Genomic DNA, 19,034 nt, shown 5'->3' with positions numbered 1-19,034 from the left:
CCAAACTTGATACTTAATACCGGTAAACCAAACTTAATGGTGGTAAATAGATTAACAGTTAATAACAGTACCAGTGAAACTTAATGCATGAAATAGAAAGAGAAACAATATCCACAACACATAACACAAAGATTTGTACGTGGAAACCCTGTAAGGGGAAAAACCATGGTGGGAAACCTTACCCACAATCAAATGATACTACTACAGATAGTATGTGTATACAAATGGGGTCTGCACATGCAGATAGGCCAACTACCTAGAGTTCACTGCTCAATCACAAAATGAGAGTCACACTGACTACAATTGCAAGGTTATATCCAATGATAATGTACTGCTCAAAGTAGCATCTCCAATGCTAGATTCAGTACCGGTTAGGCTCTGATTGTCTCCTTCAAACCTTCCTTGAATCTTCAAATGATGTCTGCATGAGTAGCTCTTCTTATATTCACATATACCAAATATCACAACCTTATAATACCTTATCTCATCTCCTATATCAGTCTCACAATTGAGATCTTACATATATACCAGAACCTAGGACCAAATGTGTAGGTCAACTCATTAATAATAATATAATAAAATCTATTACAAGTAAGTCAAGATGCGATGCATCATGTCAGCTCAACAACAATATTAATTGATTAAACCATCTCCATAACGTGTCATGCTAATCTGGAATAGATAACGCTTGCTAGTCCATAACCTAGACCAATTTGATGGTAACAACAAATATGTCAACCCGATTAGACCAATAACCAAACCTCCAAAACCAAGTGTCCAAACCATATCTTTGACATAACCAAGTGATCTCCAGATGATAACAAGTCATCCTCAGTGCAGGTGAACCAGATACCGGTGACTGTGCATAAGTCACTGAACCTGCCGATGAACATAACCAAAGATCTCCAGAAGGATAAGTGTTGACATCAATGTCAAAACCAATGCAACATATCCATAATACCAGCAGATGATTTCATGTTATGTTCTTACACTGGTGCTAATTGGGCTAGTGATGTTGATGACTAGAAGAGTACTTCCAGTGGTACTTTCTTTTTGGGTAAGAAATTGGTTTCATGGGATAGTAAGAAATAGGATTAAGTGTCCTTATCTACTGCTGAAGCTGAGTACATTCCTACTGCTAGTAGCTACACTCAGGTGGTTTGGATGAAGAAAATGTTGCAAGATACCAAAGTTGTCTATGATGTGCCTACTGCCATATATTGAGATAATTCTAGTGATATTAACATGTGAAATAATATCCCCCATTTTTCCTAGCTGCTACAAACTCAACTTCGATGAGACAACTCATCTGGGCCTTGCGAATTGGGGTGATGTTATTAGAACTCACAGTGGGGCTCTAGTAACTCCTTATGTAGGGAATTTGAATGGCCACTTTAGCAATCAAGCGCAAGCTATGGCCTTGGCTTGGGGAATCCAGTTATCCCTCTCCATGGGCATAATGAATCTTGACATTTAAGGGGACTCTAACATCGTTGTTGATGCTATCAAAGAGAATAAAAAACTCAACTAGACTATTGAAAGTATCATCAAGGATATTCTTGTTGGAATCCAAGAACACTAAGAGGGGGACGTGTATCAGTGTTCTACCAGAATGATCAATTTTAACCTTATTAAAACATGCATTCACCAACCCATATACTGGTACATATAAGATTGAAATAAGTAAAGAAATCAATAATCCAATCACACAAAAGAATACCATAACATCGAGAATTATATGTGGAAAACCTCAAAGAGGAAAAACCATAGTGGGATTTGTGACCCACAATATCAATCCATTGGCCATATGAAAAAGATATTACAAAATATGGGGGCTTGCACTTGTAGGAAGGCTTACAGCCTAGAGAACACTGCTCATCACAAAAAGAGTCTCACTAACTACATACCAATCTAGACTACAATCTAGAAAAAAGAGTGAACTACAAGAATAGCATCCTTTATGCCTGGATATAGTTCCAGTTAAGCTCTGACTGTTCCAGTTCTAATACCATAAACCCTTACCAAAATAACCTCATACATAATCAAAATTCTTGGCATTACAAATATCACTCTCATATCTCTCACACCTCATACCTCATAAAATGATCTAATCAACTGACCTATATACCCTTACAATCCTTCATACCTTATGTTGGCTTACATAGATAATTACAAAATGAATACACAAGTCAGCTCAATACATAAATACATAAATATCAAAATCAATTTTCGATGCTGAATCTCCCAAATGATGTTGGTCTCCAATACCGGTATCCTGAATGTGAACCATGTTGGCCTGCAATGTCGGTAACCAAAGAATTCCTCCCAAACGGTGAAGATACCTGCTAGGGTTGGTGAAGTGTCTGCTAGTAAACAACCAAACCAAAATATGAAGCCGGAACATGTTGCCAACAATAACAACATATTGAAACCAATCAAATGAGTGTCAATTGCCAACAATCTCCCCCTTTGGCATTGATGGCAACACTCATGTGAAAAATGATAATGGTTTCCATCTATCTATTTCATCTTGAGACTGCTCCCCCTGAGCTAAATATCCATCTTTGATCATGATCTAAACAAAATATTCCATACCTTCAGATGCCAAGAATATATTTATCACCTATACCTCCCCCTTTGACATCAATGCCAAAAAAATACCAAAAATTGGGACGAAGAATGAAAGTCTGTACAAAGAATGTCCCAAAATACCTTACGGGAGCTGAATATACTTGAAGATTTCTAGATAAGCTTTCTCCAAAAGCTCTAGATAGGTATCCCAACTTGATTTGAATGTGCCATAAATATATACAAGTCCATTAAGAATATGAGCATATGACTCTTTCTCATTAAGATATGTGTGTGTGGGCCTACCAACCAAATCAATGCATTCTTTCTTATGTACACTTAAGAAGTCCAACCGGGGACTCACCAATCCTCTAAGACCTCTAGCTCTCCTAATGATTTTATCTTTTTCCCTCTGAAGAGTTGAAACTTGGGCTTCCAATACCAAAATCTGACCATCTATGGATGTAGTCAAAAAAAAATTTCCATCAAAAGAATTTATACCTACAATTTTCTCCTGAATATCCTTAATCCCATTATTAGCAGTAAGTAAACCTATGTTACAACATACTCTATAAATATTAGTACATTTTCAAAGCATTATCAATCAAATTTAGTTTATCATTAATCTCTTTCTTCTCTGACTTAATCATCTGATCAAAAGTATCTCTCTTAGCTTGTGCAAACCTCTCCAATGCCTACCAGTTTGATATCTACTGTAAATATTGAAAGTCCTTTGAAATGTGCTATGTAATTATTTTGAGCTTGCTGGATGGGCTTGTTCCCTTGTCAAATTTGCACTCCAAGACAAGTCTATGAAAAATAGGGATAGACTGATCAATAACTCCTTTGTCCTTATATCCTTCCTTCATCATCTTTTGTGTAGCCATCATTATGAGATCAGTAGAACTCATCTCTGTTATCCTTTTCTATTCTACCTATGAGGTGTCAATTGACAACAATGATTTGCTCATTATCGGTTCCCTACTGGATTCATCTCTCTTCTCCTTTGATGGTTTATTAACTTTTATAGCTTCCTCTCTTGCATCGGTGGCTTCGCCACTTGGTGCAATATCAGTTACTGTCGGTTCCTCCTTATGAACTGTGACCTCAACCTGTACATTCTGATCTAGAGGACTCTTGTCCTCAAGATTTGTAACTTGTACACTCTCTGAATCTGTTGATATATCTACATTTTCTAGTATTACCTCTGTGTCTTATACATTATATTCTACTTAGGGCTCTATATCAAATATCTTAATATCCTTCAAAATTGTACCTATTATACCTTTACCTTTCCCTTCAACTGAGATGTCTGTAGTAATAATTTTAGCTTTGAGTGAAGTATAAAAACTAGGGTTTGCAACAAAGAATTGAACCCATGCCTTGTGGGTCTTAGTGACTATCTCATGAACCCTACCTAACATAAGACTAACTATCCTATGCTTACTGTGAAATTTTTTTATGTCTGCAACCTTAAGAGTCATATCCAACTCCTCTGGAGTAATGGTTGCACAAGTAGTTAACAACTCTTCAATATTTATATGCTTGTCCTCCTACATAGCTGATAATCTTCTAGCATCTTATTTGTCTGTTTTGGTATTTGATTCTCAATTTTTAACAAGGCTTTCTTATAAATATCCAAATACAACAAAACTTCTTCCTCAACTTCTCTTTGTTCATCATCATCTAAATGCTCATAATAGAATTGTACATTTTTCAACATACCATCCTTAGTTATTTCATTTACCAAATCTGCACAAGTATTGGGTGCAATAATAGTTACATTACCAGATACAAGTGCAACATTGGTGTCATACATCTTCTTTCTTCTTCCAGTACCGGATGGGACAAAAGGAGTTTCCTTTGGAGCTCTTGTCTTTGTCGGTAGCTTGATTGTTACCTTCCTAACCAGTTTCTTCCTTGCTTCCTCCTTAGTCTCTTCACCTTTCTTCCTCAATACCCTCTTGAATGCTAAGGGTGTGTCATTCTTAGTTCTAGAGTCTGATGGAATAGGCTCAATGAAATCTTTAGGCGCTTTTGTCTTCCTTCCTTTTTCTGGAACAAAATCTATTAATGCTTTGATGTCCTGAGATACCTATTCCACAAATTTGATTTCCTTACCTTGTTGTTTCTCCCTCTTCTTCCGGTTAAACTCAGTTTGTACCAAAATATTTCTCAGCTTCATCAATAGCTGTGTCAATTAGCAACTATGCATAAGCATCCAAAATTTGTGCACCAGCTTCATAACCCATTTCCTCAATCCATATCTTTCGGGGTTTGACTCCTTCCATCAAAGTTTCACCTTTCTTAACCATTAAGTAGATCTCGGTTGAGTATTTCTCAACAATGTGCTTTGAAACCCTCTCTCTAGATTTCATTGTCTTCTGGAATGCCTTGAAATAACACCAAACTTTATCATCTTGCTGACTACCCAAGCTAGCAATAGATTGTTTTACTTGTCTTCCTACCATGATATCAAATGCCCATTATCTCTTCCCAAAATTGAGAGTTTCATTAATGAAAAATAACATCAAATAGAAAGTAAGATTTCTATACTAGAATGTCTCCTTATTCTCTCCTTTGATCTTCCCTAGGTTAATTAACAATTCATCTAACATCCATCTACAAAGATCTAACTTCTTATTTTCCCTCATGATCTTATGAGTTGGTTAAATGCAGGAGCTAGAAACAAAATTTGGATGATTTGATTGAGTTACCTTGTAACCAATGACCATGCTTCTGAATCTGATATCTTTGTAGATGATAGTGCTAATGCTCATCGATCACCGTGTTAGCAGATATTTTTACAAAATATTTTATGCTATAAAGAGGCCTTTTTCTTTTATCATAGGAGCATTTATTGCTGGTTTGTATGTGCAAGAACCTTATTAGCATGGGTAAAAGCTCTCTAAGGATCAACTATTTCAGGAGTGTCAAGATATCACTTGGGCAACATTAAGGGCATGCAATAAATATAAACAGCACAAGGAATCCATTATGGAAGCATTTGTTAGCAGAGAATTCATTATGGTATGATCTAGGATTGTCCTCTAGTATGTACCAGACCATGTGGAAAAGGTTGGGAACACCAATATTCAGGATCGATGGCTCATTTGTGCTGGATTGCAAAATTTCAATTATTGGCATAAGTAATCCCGGTGAAGTAGCATTGGCAAGCAAAAGAAGGGTTATCGGCATGACTTATACTGATGAAACATAAGGCGGATGCATTAGAGTGCTTAAAAGAGACTCAACATGGTGCATGCTTTTGAAAAGGTCATACAATTAGGATAGTTTGTTCCGATGAAACAGAAGACGGTGGTTTTCTATTGGCATGTATTGTCTTATCGAAAAAATGTATAAATTGTTATACTGATAGCCTATCAAGCCATCGGTGTGACTTGTGACAATAAGGAAATGCGGATCAGGGACTTATAGTATCAGGAGATTGGAAGCAATGAGAAAAGTCTATCTCAATACCCGATGACTAAAGGGAACCGAAGGCGGGCCCATCAGAGAAAAATACCATATCGAGATAAGGCAAAAATAGCTATACCGATCCTCGATGTCATGGAGAATCAGAAGGCATAACCATTGGCATTACCCGTATCGATAAAATAGACTCAAAAGAATAAAGCATAAAAGTTCATTGGAGACTCATCGGGACTTTAGGAGGAATAGAAAAAGTCTATTCTGACCCCCGATGAAGTTAGAAGCGCTTGCGGGGATATCGGTGTAAACTATATCGATAAAGTAAACATTAAGTGAGGACTCATCGGGACATCAGAAGAAGAAATTTTATGCTATGCCGAGTCTCGATAGGACTGTTAAGGTGGATTGGGAGTTGCTAGGAGTTCTTTGGGGTTAGTTATGTTGATAGTGCGGGGGACTTAGTTAGAATGTGGATTGGTATATTGAGATCATCGGGGCATCAGAGGGACATGAAATAAACTATACCGACACCCGATGAGTTAAGTAAAAGAAAACCAAAGGCAAATGCATTGGGGAGAATTATGCTGATGGAGCGTTAAAACAAAAAGTAAAGCCGAGACTGAAGGGATGTCCATCAGGATAAAATGAACCACCGGGATAGGAGAAAAATTGTTATCCCAAGACCCGATAAGTTGGTCGGGATATCTTATACTGATCAGAAGGTGAAAAGCGGTAAAGTCATAACAAATGGCACCAAATAATTGAATCATCAGGAAAAGTCTCACCGATTAGCCGTTGGAGGTCTTGATGTGAAAAACTGACATAATGGCTTCAATTAAGTGCATCTATTTAGTAGGTCCATCGCCACATGAAGCAAATCCATCAAGATTGTGGTAATTGAGTATAAGATTGGACTTCCTAGAATATATAACTAGTGTTGCATAATAACATTTCACACAGAGCTATTGCAATAAGATATCAGGTGTTTATTGAGAGAATATTCTGAGCTATTGAGCATAGAGCAAAGAAATTTACAGAGATGGAGGGGTCAAGCTCAAAAGGGAAGCAAAAGGTTGTTGAAGTATCCAATACCAAGATGAAAAAATTGAAAGGTGAAGTCAGTGAAGCTCGAAGAAAATCAAACCAAGATATGATAGATTAGATGGGTTCTCCAGGAGCTAGGTCATGTAGAGCTAAGGTGAATTTGCCTATTCGCGACTAGTTGGAGGATAGATACAGAGAAATTGGAGATGTACTCACAACAGTGCATGGGCATGAGTTGTTTCTCTTTCATTAGCTCCATAGGGATGAGCCTATGCCAATTTCAAACCCATGGAACATCGATTTAGGTAAACTTGTGGTACCTAATGTCTTAGTAAATATTGACTTATTGAAGCTCCTAGTAAGACATTATGATGCAAACAAATGATGCATTTTGTTTCTCGATGGAGCTTCTTTTGTTCACTCTATAGTCATTTATGGATTTGGAAGAGGAATACAGAAAGATGGATACTACATATCAGGGTTGGAACCTCGCTATCCACAAAGCGAAAAAGGGGAGGCTAACAGAGGAAGATGACCCTCCTTATGATATGACTATTTTCAAAAAGTATCTATAGTATACATATATGCTTTGTGGCCAGGTTGGAGGAGTTGAAGCACCTGATGTGGCAAACATAGGACCATTGGTTTTAGCAGTAGATATCTAGAGACATGAGCCTAGAGATTTTGATTTTGCTTCGTACCTAGTGGACAGACTGCATGAAGGCTTCATGAATTTAAAAGATAATCTAGACAACCATTTCAAGCATTATTCGTTGTTAATGCATATTATTTTATTTTATGGCAGATTCAGGGAATTATGGTAAGAGGGTTTGAATGTAAATACAGTAGGGAAGAATGGACAGGATCAACCGGTGTAGTTGTGGGTTTCTTTCTTGGATTACAGATATGTGAATTCTCATTACCTCAAATTTGAGGAATTCTTTGTTAAACCAATTTTCTTTCTCTTTGGTGAGCCTTTGCAGGGATCATTTTGTGAGGATGTAAAGAAGTCTCTTAGGCCTCACGAGCACAAGAATCCAAAGGTTAATCACAATTTAGGTGATTGGTACTCATGCCAAAACTTCACTTTTGTTTGATGCTATGAATTTGAGGGGTATCCCTATGTGTTACCAAAGCCTACACTAGACATGATTGATTTTTTGGAAATTGTAAGGCAATTAAGTGTCTCTAATGCTAAGCATTTTGGAGGTGCACACAAGAAAGCCTTCCTCCCTGGTACACTTCATTTCCAGGATTTTAAAGTTGTATCTACCAAAGCATATGAATTTATTGACAGGAAGGTGGTGGATGAATACAACCTGTTCCAGCACATATCTAGAACACATTATGATCCCGAGGGTTACATCCATGAAAGCAGGAAGAGGCGGGAGTTGGGAAATTATTTTCATTAGGAGGATGAATTTGAAGACCTTGGATAAAAAACTAGAGGAGAGAAGGAAGAGATTAGAAAACATGGAGGAAGAACCGGCCCAAAGTGATTCAAGGGAGAACGAAGTAATTTCCAAGCTCCGGGCACTTGAGAAAGAAAAGGATCTAGAGGCACAGGATAAGCTCATCATTGTACTGAATGTAGAAACAGATGAAAGAATGATAAAGCATGTTTCTTTTGTATTAGATGACCAATTTATAAAGTCTAAGGTGTTCGAATCATTCCTGTACCATTTCAAGGGTAAGAAATTAAGGGATGTAGTGCCAAATATTACCCCTAAGAATGAGGCAAAAATGAAGAAGAGGTTGAAGGAAGATATCGACATGGAAGTTGAGACTATGACCCCACAAAAGGGAGGCAACTACTTGTAGAGGCTGGAATAATTGTGTTTCTAGGTTGGGCCCTGAGTGCCTCATTTATCTTTGATCCTTTGCTGCACTTGGACAATAAGGATATGAAATTGAATATCCAAGGAGTAAAAGATATTTTTATTGGATAAAGGTATGATCCAAATGAGGAAGAAATTTTGTTGTGGGCCTTATACATTCCCAATAAAAGGCAAAAAATCATAGATGTGGATAAAGCCTTTGGTCACATGATGACCCTAAAAGTTGGAGAGGTAGACCCTATGGTCATGACCGACGTAGGTATTAATATTTCAAAATTCAACAAAGCCCAGATGAAGCATGAGATAGTAGAGAAGAATAAGTATACGGCCTTATATGAAGAAACCCTTAAAAGGAGTGGGCATCCGATCCCTCAAATTACTGATTTAGGAGGTCAATGGAAGAAGAAATTTGAAAAATTAGCTTATGAGCATACTAAGTTGAAGAGGGAGATGAAGAGCATCAGGGTTGGCACTGCTTCTATTTTGCTGAGTAAGAGATATGACAATATGGAAAAGGCTTTGGATGAGTTCTGGGGTGTATATCAAATGAACATGGACAATATGGTTTCACACACCAGAATTCAAGATAGACTCAACCTGCTGTTACAAGATGCATCAACTAGAGAAAAGGTAAAAAAAGAAGGTTCAGGGTCTTCTTGTCACACATGAGGAAGTTACAAAGGAATTGAAGTCTGAATTTGACAAATTCTAGCAAATTGTTCAGCGTGGGGTTCCCCATTTTGTAGACGATGCATTGGTAATTAAAGATAAGACCATATGGATTTCTGAGTGTAAATATTTACTTAGTGCAGCCCAATCCATTGCCAAAACAAATATCCTTGATATGAATGATACTGCTGACTAGTTCGTGAACTTTTACATGATCGAGAATACAGCTAGGAATGCAATCTTCAATGCTACAACCTATAGGGATGTAGGCTATTTGCGGCATATTCAGAAATATGGACAACGGCTGGATCGAAAGTCTTAGTTCTTTGTTTTAGTTTTTGTAATGTAATTGATAATTTAGTTAGGTTGTTTAGTTACTTTCTAGTTAGTTGTTAGGATAATGGAAGGGTGTTTCCTTCCATTCATATCTCTTAGCATATATATTTATAATGAGTCATTTTGTATGAGAAGGTATCGAGAACTCAAAAAACACATATTGCTTGGCAGGACTGGAAGTTATATGTATTAGGGAAGTCTATAGAACAAAGAGGTATCTTTTTATACAAAACAGATTGTAATGGATTATTTTCAGGTGCAGCTTGTATATGCAATCATCTCTTAAGGATTAATTTATGAAGGTTCATTGTTTCCTTTCTCAAGTATTGTGCATACTTCTGTGTTGATGAGTTATTATTTCCTCTTGATAAATTTGTTATATGATTTACTATGATGTGCCATCACATGTTGTTACATTAAATGTGAGATTGGGTTCTTCATTGTTATGTAACACATATTGAAACCTTCATAGTTGATAATTAATATTGTCTCAGGAGTTGATAGGATTTTCTGTCCACAAAGTGTCATAAATACCCCTGGATAGAGGCACTTGTCTGCTAGTTATCTTCTAAGGTTTTGGTTCGTCATGCATTCAAGGTCCCTGATAGAGAAACATTCTTCCTGAATTCTATATGAACTGATCTTCACATATTTCTTTTAAGTCCTGAAAGCATTCTTATTCTTAAGATACTATTACAATTATCTTCATTTCTTTTCAAAGGCATTTTACTTAAAGCACTTAATAAAGCATAAATTTCCAAACAACAGATTGCCAGTTTTTGTAATTTTCTAGAAAGCTTAAATCCACTTTAAATAATTTCTTTTGTGCTTGAGAGGAAGAGGTATATCCACTTAGGTTCAGTGGAGCATTAAGTGCAGAGGGATTTGGTCTTCAACCATCCCTGTTCGTTGGTCAAGGCTTGTTGGATTAGTTGAAGATTTGACAAACCCTTAAGTTTTCCAATCTGTGGTTTTGGGAACCAATAGATTGGCGACTCTGCTGGGGAGTTATAATAAAAATTTTCAGAATCTTTGGTAATTTGTTTCAGACTCTACTAGAGGAAGGAGCCCAGAAGATTTAAAAAATTATTATTCCTCTTAGGAGGTGGCGACTCTACCCTTAATATATGAGTACTAATTGGTATGTTGAGAAATTAAGGGAAACTCCTAGAAATTTGTCATTAAGATTTATGCAGGGGAGGAGGTCTCTGCACAAAGGACAGGAAGATCTTGTTTAGTTGAGCCCCAAGAAAAGGAACAAAGGGAAAAAATCAAACATGGAATTTGAAGGATATAAGAGATTTCCTAGTAGGGAGGAAGATTCTTCGTTTGCTGGAAAATCTAAGAATAGAGAGGAGAATCCTTTTTATAAAATAAATCCAAAGGATAATAGACATAGCCATGATGAGATCATGAATGCTGAGGAACAAGAAGAAAAACAGTGGGATGATATTATTCTTAAGATGGTTGATATGAGTGCTGATGATGCCAAGATGGCGAGGGTACTTAAAAGGCAACTAGATTGGGTGTTACAGAAGCTAGGAATAGAGAGAAATAATATTTCAAGCCCCAAGACAAACAAAATAGGAGAAGAGAGAGGTGAAGAAAGTAGACAAGTAGTTCCAAAATATAGTCCCCCTCATATGAGGAGAATGGACCAACATTTTGTAACCTATGACAACCCTTTGGTGAGTGAGAATAGAAGATGGAGGGATGTGCATAGGGATCAAAGTGAAGAGAGGTCGGAGGATGGAAGAAGGAATGGATATGGGGAAAATTATGGGAAATGGATTAACACAAATAGAGGCAACCATATAGGAAATAATGGGTGTGGCAACAATCTAAATAATGGACAAAATAGAGGTAACAATGGCAATCATGTAAGTGGCAATGGTGGAGGTAGGAACAATGGTAACAATAATGGCAATAATAGTGGGTGTGGAAACAATGGTAATAACAGAAATTATGGCATCAATGGTGGATTCACTAGAGGAATTATGAACAATCAAAGCAACCATCATGGTGGCAGGCAACCCTTAATCATTGAAAGATATAAACAATTGGATTTCACTGGCATTGTTGGTTACCCAAATCAGATTACTAATGATTTGAGATTAGCAATCCCAAAATTTTAAGGAAATGGAGTTGATTCAGTAGAGCAGCATGTTGTTAATATAAAAAATATCATCGAAGAATTTGAGATTCCTCGTGAAGATGTATTCATGAAGTTGTTGGTCCAGTCTTTGATAGAGGATGTAGGGGAATGGTATAGAATCCTTCCCGACGGATGTATTTACAGCTGGCAGGAATTTGTAATGCTATTCTTGGAAGAATTTAGAGATTAGAATGATCCTTCATTTGCATCCCATGAATTAACAAGCATACGGAAGAATCAAAATGAATCAGTTGTTGAATTCAATAAAAGATTTAATAAATTATTAAATAGAATACCCAAAGATGTTAGACCAGTTGATTCATTTTTTATTAACTTTTATTTGAGTTCTTTTGATAGAAAAACTCATTATGATATTTTGTCTCATAGACCTAACACTTTACAACAATCATTCAAAACAGCTGCTACTATTGAAAATAATAGGAAGGTGGCTAGGAAGGTTGCTAAGAGAGATGATCCAAAGTTGTACAACTCCAGGGTTCCCAGGAAAGATAATCTTACTCAAATCATGAAAATTATCAAGGACTTAAAGGGTAAGAAAAATCAAAATGAAAAGCCACCATACGGGAATGATAAGCAAATGAGTTACAATAGGCCGAGGTTGCATGACATGCCATATAACACAAATTGGAAAGATGGAAAACTAGTAAAACCAAATACCAACAAAGAGACTCCTAACCCACTAAAGAAAGCCACAAACTTTGTAGATGAGTATCCATGGTGTGATGTATGTAATTTGCCTCATTCTACATAACAATTCATGATTGCCCAGGGCTTGCTAGAAGAGGTAGATAAAAATGAGGATTATGAACCAACTGTGAATGCCCGCTCATCTGATCCATATTGGGGAAGGAATGAGGATTTATCTAAAGAAGAAGAATATTCTGATGTGCATAAAAGAAAAGAAAATTTGCAATATGGTATACAACATGTTTTTTCTGATGATGATGAAGATATCCCTGCCTTGAGAAAATTGTTTCAGGAGAAAGCAGTGCCTTCTTTGCGAAATCTGACTGAAGAGGAGAAGAAAGCTTTTACTATTATAGATGTAGAACAAGTAAAAAGTAATTACCAGCTAAGGAATAGGAATGTATTTAATGAGTAGGGAAAGCCAACAGGCATCTTCACCAAAGTCATAAATTGGGTGGAACCAATAGTAACATCACCAAGGGAAAGGATGCAAGTGCCAAGAGAGGGGTAGAACCGGAAAAAACTAAACAAACTACACCGGGTTTTTTGTTGCTGCGCCCTTTACTATATTAGGAAATGGGGAGATCTCTCTCGGGAGCCTTGCCTTCACAAACATCTGGACAACAGAAGTTCAGGATGGATATAGGTAGGCTCTCGATCTCGAAAGTAAGAAAACTGAACACAACAGCCCCAGGTAGCGGGCTAGACTCCTCAAAGTGGTAAGATTCCTTGCATGCATAGCAAAGGTAGCGAAGGCATATCTAGAAGGCATAGTGTTCCAATTATGCCCTTAAATATATGCATGCAATATGGTTGGTTGTTGCACGGTCTATACCAAAACTAGTCAAACCAGTCGAGAGGAAACAAATCAGTAAAAATTCTTCAAACTGTGGAACTTTCATGTCTCAAGCATTATCTCAGGTAAACGTTTCGATACCTTTGCTAGAAGTAATGAAATTTCTAGAATATAAGGATGAGACCCTGAAGATTATATCAAAAGTTGGTGATACAAGCAAGGATGTTTCTAGTTTCAAAGAGGATCCTCCAGTAATCTACCTAGGCACGTCTATCACAAAAGGCCTCACATAGGTTGATCCATTCTATTTGACATTGTTAATTAACAATAAAATGGTCAGGAACTATATGATAGATTCAGGGGCAGTAGTGAACATCATGCCTGAAGATGTCATGAGAGAGCTTAGGACGCATGTTGACACACCTTATGGTAAGTGTTATGCCATGGACAACAGGTCTGTACTTGTGGTGGGTATTATGAAATATGTGCAGTTGGGGTTTCCAGCTTGCCCGGATACCACATATAAAACTGAAATCATTGTCGTACAAGTTCCTACGAACTATGGAATGTTGTTGTCCAGGCAATGGTCAAATTTGGTAGGTGGCCATGTTTAGCTCGATCTATCCTATGCTACCATTCTAGTCAAAGGGACAACAGTGAGGATAAACAAAGAGCCAAGATCCCCATATCTCATAGAAGAGGTTGATCTTGATGAATCAACTTACTTTTGGCATTCAGATATGGACAACTTTCAGGTAAGTATTTATGAACCTCTAGAGATTAGTAAAGTTACACAAAGAGTTAAACAAAATGAAAACTTAATTTGGAAATTATACTTTGATGGTGCCTATAGTAAGGAAGGAAATGGAGCAGGAGTTGTACTTATTTCACCTAATGATTTTTTTTTAAATACTCTTTCTTGTTAACCTTTGAATGTACTAATAATGTTGCTGAATATGAGGCCCTCTTATTAGGTCTTAAACTAGAAAATAAGCATGGTATCAAGTTACTAATGGTTTATGGTGATTCAGAATTAGCCATTTCACAAGTTAGAGGCAAATTTGCTGCAAAAAATGAAAAATTAAGAAACTAAAGGAACGAAGTTTGGGATCACATTGAATTATTTGACGCCTTCTCCATCAATTGGACTGAGAGATCCAACAATATTTGGGAAGAATTCATGGCAAACTTGGCTATCAAGCATAATGACATCCCTTTGGATGACATCACCCAAGTGGAGATTAAGACCAGACCGTCAGTACCTGATAATGTAAAAAGATGGCAAGTTTTTGATGATGACAGGGATTTACTAAAAATTTTATTTTGTGAAGATAAATATAAGCATCAACGGACTGATTGGAATGGACTTGTGGAGGAAAAAGATGACAAGGCAACTATACCTGGGCAGGAAGTATTGCAACTAAAAATGAATAAAATCCCAAAAGGATTGATAAAAATTGAAAGGATGTTTGATGATAAAGATATGATGAATTTCAGGCCTAATTCAGGAGCATGTGAGGAGGTTGAAAAGGTAAATCTGGGAAGTGAAAGCAACCCAAGAAAATTATATATTGGAAAGAAGCTCACACCAAAAATTAGAACAAAATTGATTAATCTGTTGAGGAAGTATAGGCATGCTTTCGCTTGGTCATATGATGACCTTAAAGCATATAGAGAAGATTTGTTCCAATACGAGATACCTTTGAAACCTAATGCAAATCCTTTTAGACAAAAGAAAAGGCCTATAAATCCTACCTTGGCTCCTAAGATGAAGGAGGAGTTAATGAAAATGAGAAATGCAAGGATTATAGAGCCTATAAGGAACTCAACATGGGTATCAAATTTAGTACCAGTAAGAAAGAAAAATGGTGATATTAGGCTATGTGTAGATTTCAGAAATCTAAATGTTTCATCTTTGAAAGATAACTATGCTTTGCCTAACATGGAAGATTTGTTGCAGAAAGTCACAGGGAACAAGTTGTTATCTATGATGGATGGCTTCTTAGGCTATAATCAAGTCAAAGTTAGGGAAGCAGAAAAGTGCAAAACTGCTTTCACTACACCTTGGGGTACTTATGTTTATGCTAGGATGCCTTTTGGACTGACAAATGCAGGAGCTACATTCTAGAGAGCTATGGACATGGCCTTTGAGGGCATGATTGATTATATCTTAGCAGTATATCAGAATGATATGACTGCATACTCTAAAAAAGAAGAAAATCATTGTGATGATCTGGAATTTTTTTTTATTAGAGCACTAGAATATGACATATCTTTGAATCCTATAAAATGTCATTTTGGGGTTACCGAAGGAAAACTATTAGGTCATATTGTCTCAAAAGATGGGGTTATAATTGATCCAAAAAGGATTGCTTCTATTGATAAAATTCAAATTCCAAAAACTGTTAAAGCAATCTAGTCTTTCTTTGGTCAAATTAACTTTGTGAGAAGGTTTGTGTCAAATTTCTCTAAAATCATAAAGCCCATTGCTAAAATGTTGAAAAGGGCTGCTGAAATAAAGTGGACTAATGAAGCTCTTGAAGCTTTTATAAATATCAAAAGAGCCATCAAGGAAGTCCCTGTTTTAAAATCACCTGATTTCTCTAAACCCTTTCAAGTATTTTCATTTGCCTCATTCCATACTATTGTTGATGTCATGTTACAAAAGAATGATGAGGGTCATGAACAGCCAGTGGAATTTTTTAGTAAAACATTACAAGCATCAGAATTGAATTATGGTTTGAATGAAAAATAGGCTTATGCTCTTGTGAAAGCTATGAAATCTTTTAGATCCTACTTAGTTGGTGCCACTGTTATTGCCTATGTACCAAATGTTGTTGTTAGAGACATTTTCAAACAAACATAAACTACTGGGAGAAGATGCAGATGGATAAACTAGATCCAAGAGATCAATATTGATCTACAAATCACAAAATTGGTAAGAGGTCAAGGTCTAGCGAAGTTGATCGTAGAATCCAATCTTGAAGCAACACAAGTAAATCAGGTAGAACTGGAGGATGTACAAATTATCATTGAAAGGTGTCACTAGTATGTAGATATTGTATATTACTTGAAATACATGAAATGTTCAGATAATTTAAAAGATAATCAGAAGAGAACTTTAAAGCTTCAAACATCTAGGTATGTATTACTTAATGGAGACCTATACTAGAAGAATATAGATGGTGTTCTTTTATTATGTGTAGATGAGTGTCAAGCTTATGTTGTTTTAAAATATTTACATGAAGGTGTATTTAGGGGTCACTTCTCAGCCAAGACCACTTCTCATAAAATTCTTAATACTGGTTATTACTAGCCTCAAGTTTTCAAGGATTTCCATACTTATATCAAGAAATATGAGGCCTGTCAAATGTTTTCAGGGAAGCATAAGTATAATGGAGCCATTCCTCTCAGACCCACGCATAAAGAGGAACCATTCCAGATGTGGGGTATTGAATTCATAGGTGAGATAGAAAACAAATCTAGTAGTGGACATAAATGGATTTTGGTGGCCACAGATTATTTTACTAAGTGGGTTGAAGCCATTCCCACAAGACAAGTTGCCAGCAAAGATGTGATAAAGTTTCTTTTGGAAAACATTATGACTAGATTTGGGGTACCTCAGAAGATTGTGGTAGATAATGGGATGTGTTTTAGATCAGATGAGTTCTTTGATTTTTGTGAAAATTATGGTATCACTTTGTCATATTCATCACCTTATCATCCCCGGGGAAATGGACAAGCAGAATCTAGCAATAAAAACTTGTTGAAGATTATCAAAAGGAAGTTGGGTAATAATAAGAAGGCTTGGGATTCAAAATTGGTCTTAGCAATATGGGCTGACAGAGTGACAATTAAGAAGTCCACATGATTTACTCCATATGAGTTGGTATATGGAAAAGCAACATGATTACCCTTGAACAACTTGCTCCCAGTTTACAAATTTGTTATAGGCGAATTCTCAAAAGAAGCAAACTTTATGGAAGACAGATTGATGGCATTGGCTGAGTTGGATGAATGTAGAAGAGAAGCTAAGGAGAGAAACCTATAGAGACAACAAATGGTAAAGGCTTTACATAATAGGAAAGCATGTCACAGGTCATTTAAAGAAGGGGAATGGGTGTTAAAATAGAATGCCAAAGATCAAGATAGAGGGAAGCATGGCAAGTTTGATGCGCTCTGGCTAGGACCTGTTGTTCACCAAAAGTGATTAATATAAGATCACCTGCAAATCAATCTATGAGAAAGCCAATCTCAATAAATGAAACACTTCAGGGCTTGGACAATGTAACATAGGATCCTAAATGATCCTCCTGCACTTCAGGTTCTGCTAGACCTAGGGGGGAGACCCTTTTGATGCATTGAATCAAACTTGTTTACACATCATGATAGCATCAATGAAGCAGATAAACCATTCCACAAACTCAACAAATTAGATAACACATACAAATTGGCTAGATCTTGTACAAATAATGGGTGAAATAGAGCTTGGGAAGGATAGAATACAAACCCCTAAACATGAAGGGAAATAGATTTGTCTTTGATTTGTATAAATCTGAAACTATCCCCAAATTTGCAAGACTAGTGCCTTGTTCATTGGGCAACAGAGTCACACAAAGAATTGCAAAAGTGTATCCTAGTCACAAATTGGTTTTCCTTAAACAATATTCCTACAATAACACCTTATACTAATGCATTACTCAATTCCATTCATAGAATTATTAGATCTGGGACACATTCCATTTATTCATGACTGATTACAGAGTTTAAAACCTTCATTGAAGGATACCTATAGACAATCACACAATCTCCTTGAAATTGACAAATTTTATCCTCCTTAAGGATTCAATTCATAATAATGGAAATACATACATAGAGAAAATAATGTGGGAAATTTACTCATGCCTAACACAAGTAGATGTGCAACTAGAAAACAACTCCAAAACTACAATGTAATCTCTATACCCAAAAACAAACCAAAATTTTTTACAAATTTGGGTCAAGAAGTTCAGAGCTAGAAGCCATGAAAACTAGAGCACCTCCTCCAAAATTCTAGAACCCTTACAATGAGAAGAAAATTGGAATAAGAAGGAGAGGGAAAAAGATTAGGTTTCATCAAAATTTGCCTAGTGTCTCTTTTTCCAACTGAATTTCACTTCCTTGATCTTTCCCATGGAAACTACTTCCAAAATATCCAAAATTTGTTAAAACTTACTATCTGGTTGGATTCTTTATCCCGAGAGCTTTCCGGTGATATATGATACTTGGTATTTTGGCCAAAAATAAGCCTCTAGGCGAATTGATTCTGAATATGCCTCTCATTTAAATTTTTCCAATTTTTTATATAGTTTACACTATATAATTAACTTTGATTTTTCACCCACTTTAACTCCTGACATCCTGCCATTTGGTGACATGCGATTCATTGATGGGATCAACTAAGCGCCACCTTGGATGACACCTCATCCATCTGCCATGTGTCGGCCAC

This window comes from Cryptomeria japonica, chromosome 2, assembly GCF_030272615.1.
Source record: "Cryptomeria japonica chromosome 2, Sugi_1.0, whole genome shotgun sequence".
In the NCBI taxonomy this organism is placed as follows: domain Eukaryota; kingdom Viridiplantae; phylum Streptophyta; class Pinopsida; order Cupressales; family Cupressaceae; genus Cryptomeria; species Cryptomeria japonica.
The sequence above is the reverse complement of the archived record's forward strand: the minus strand, read 5'-3'. Positions refer to the sequence as shown.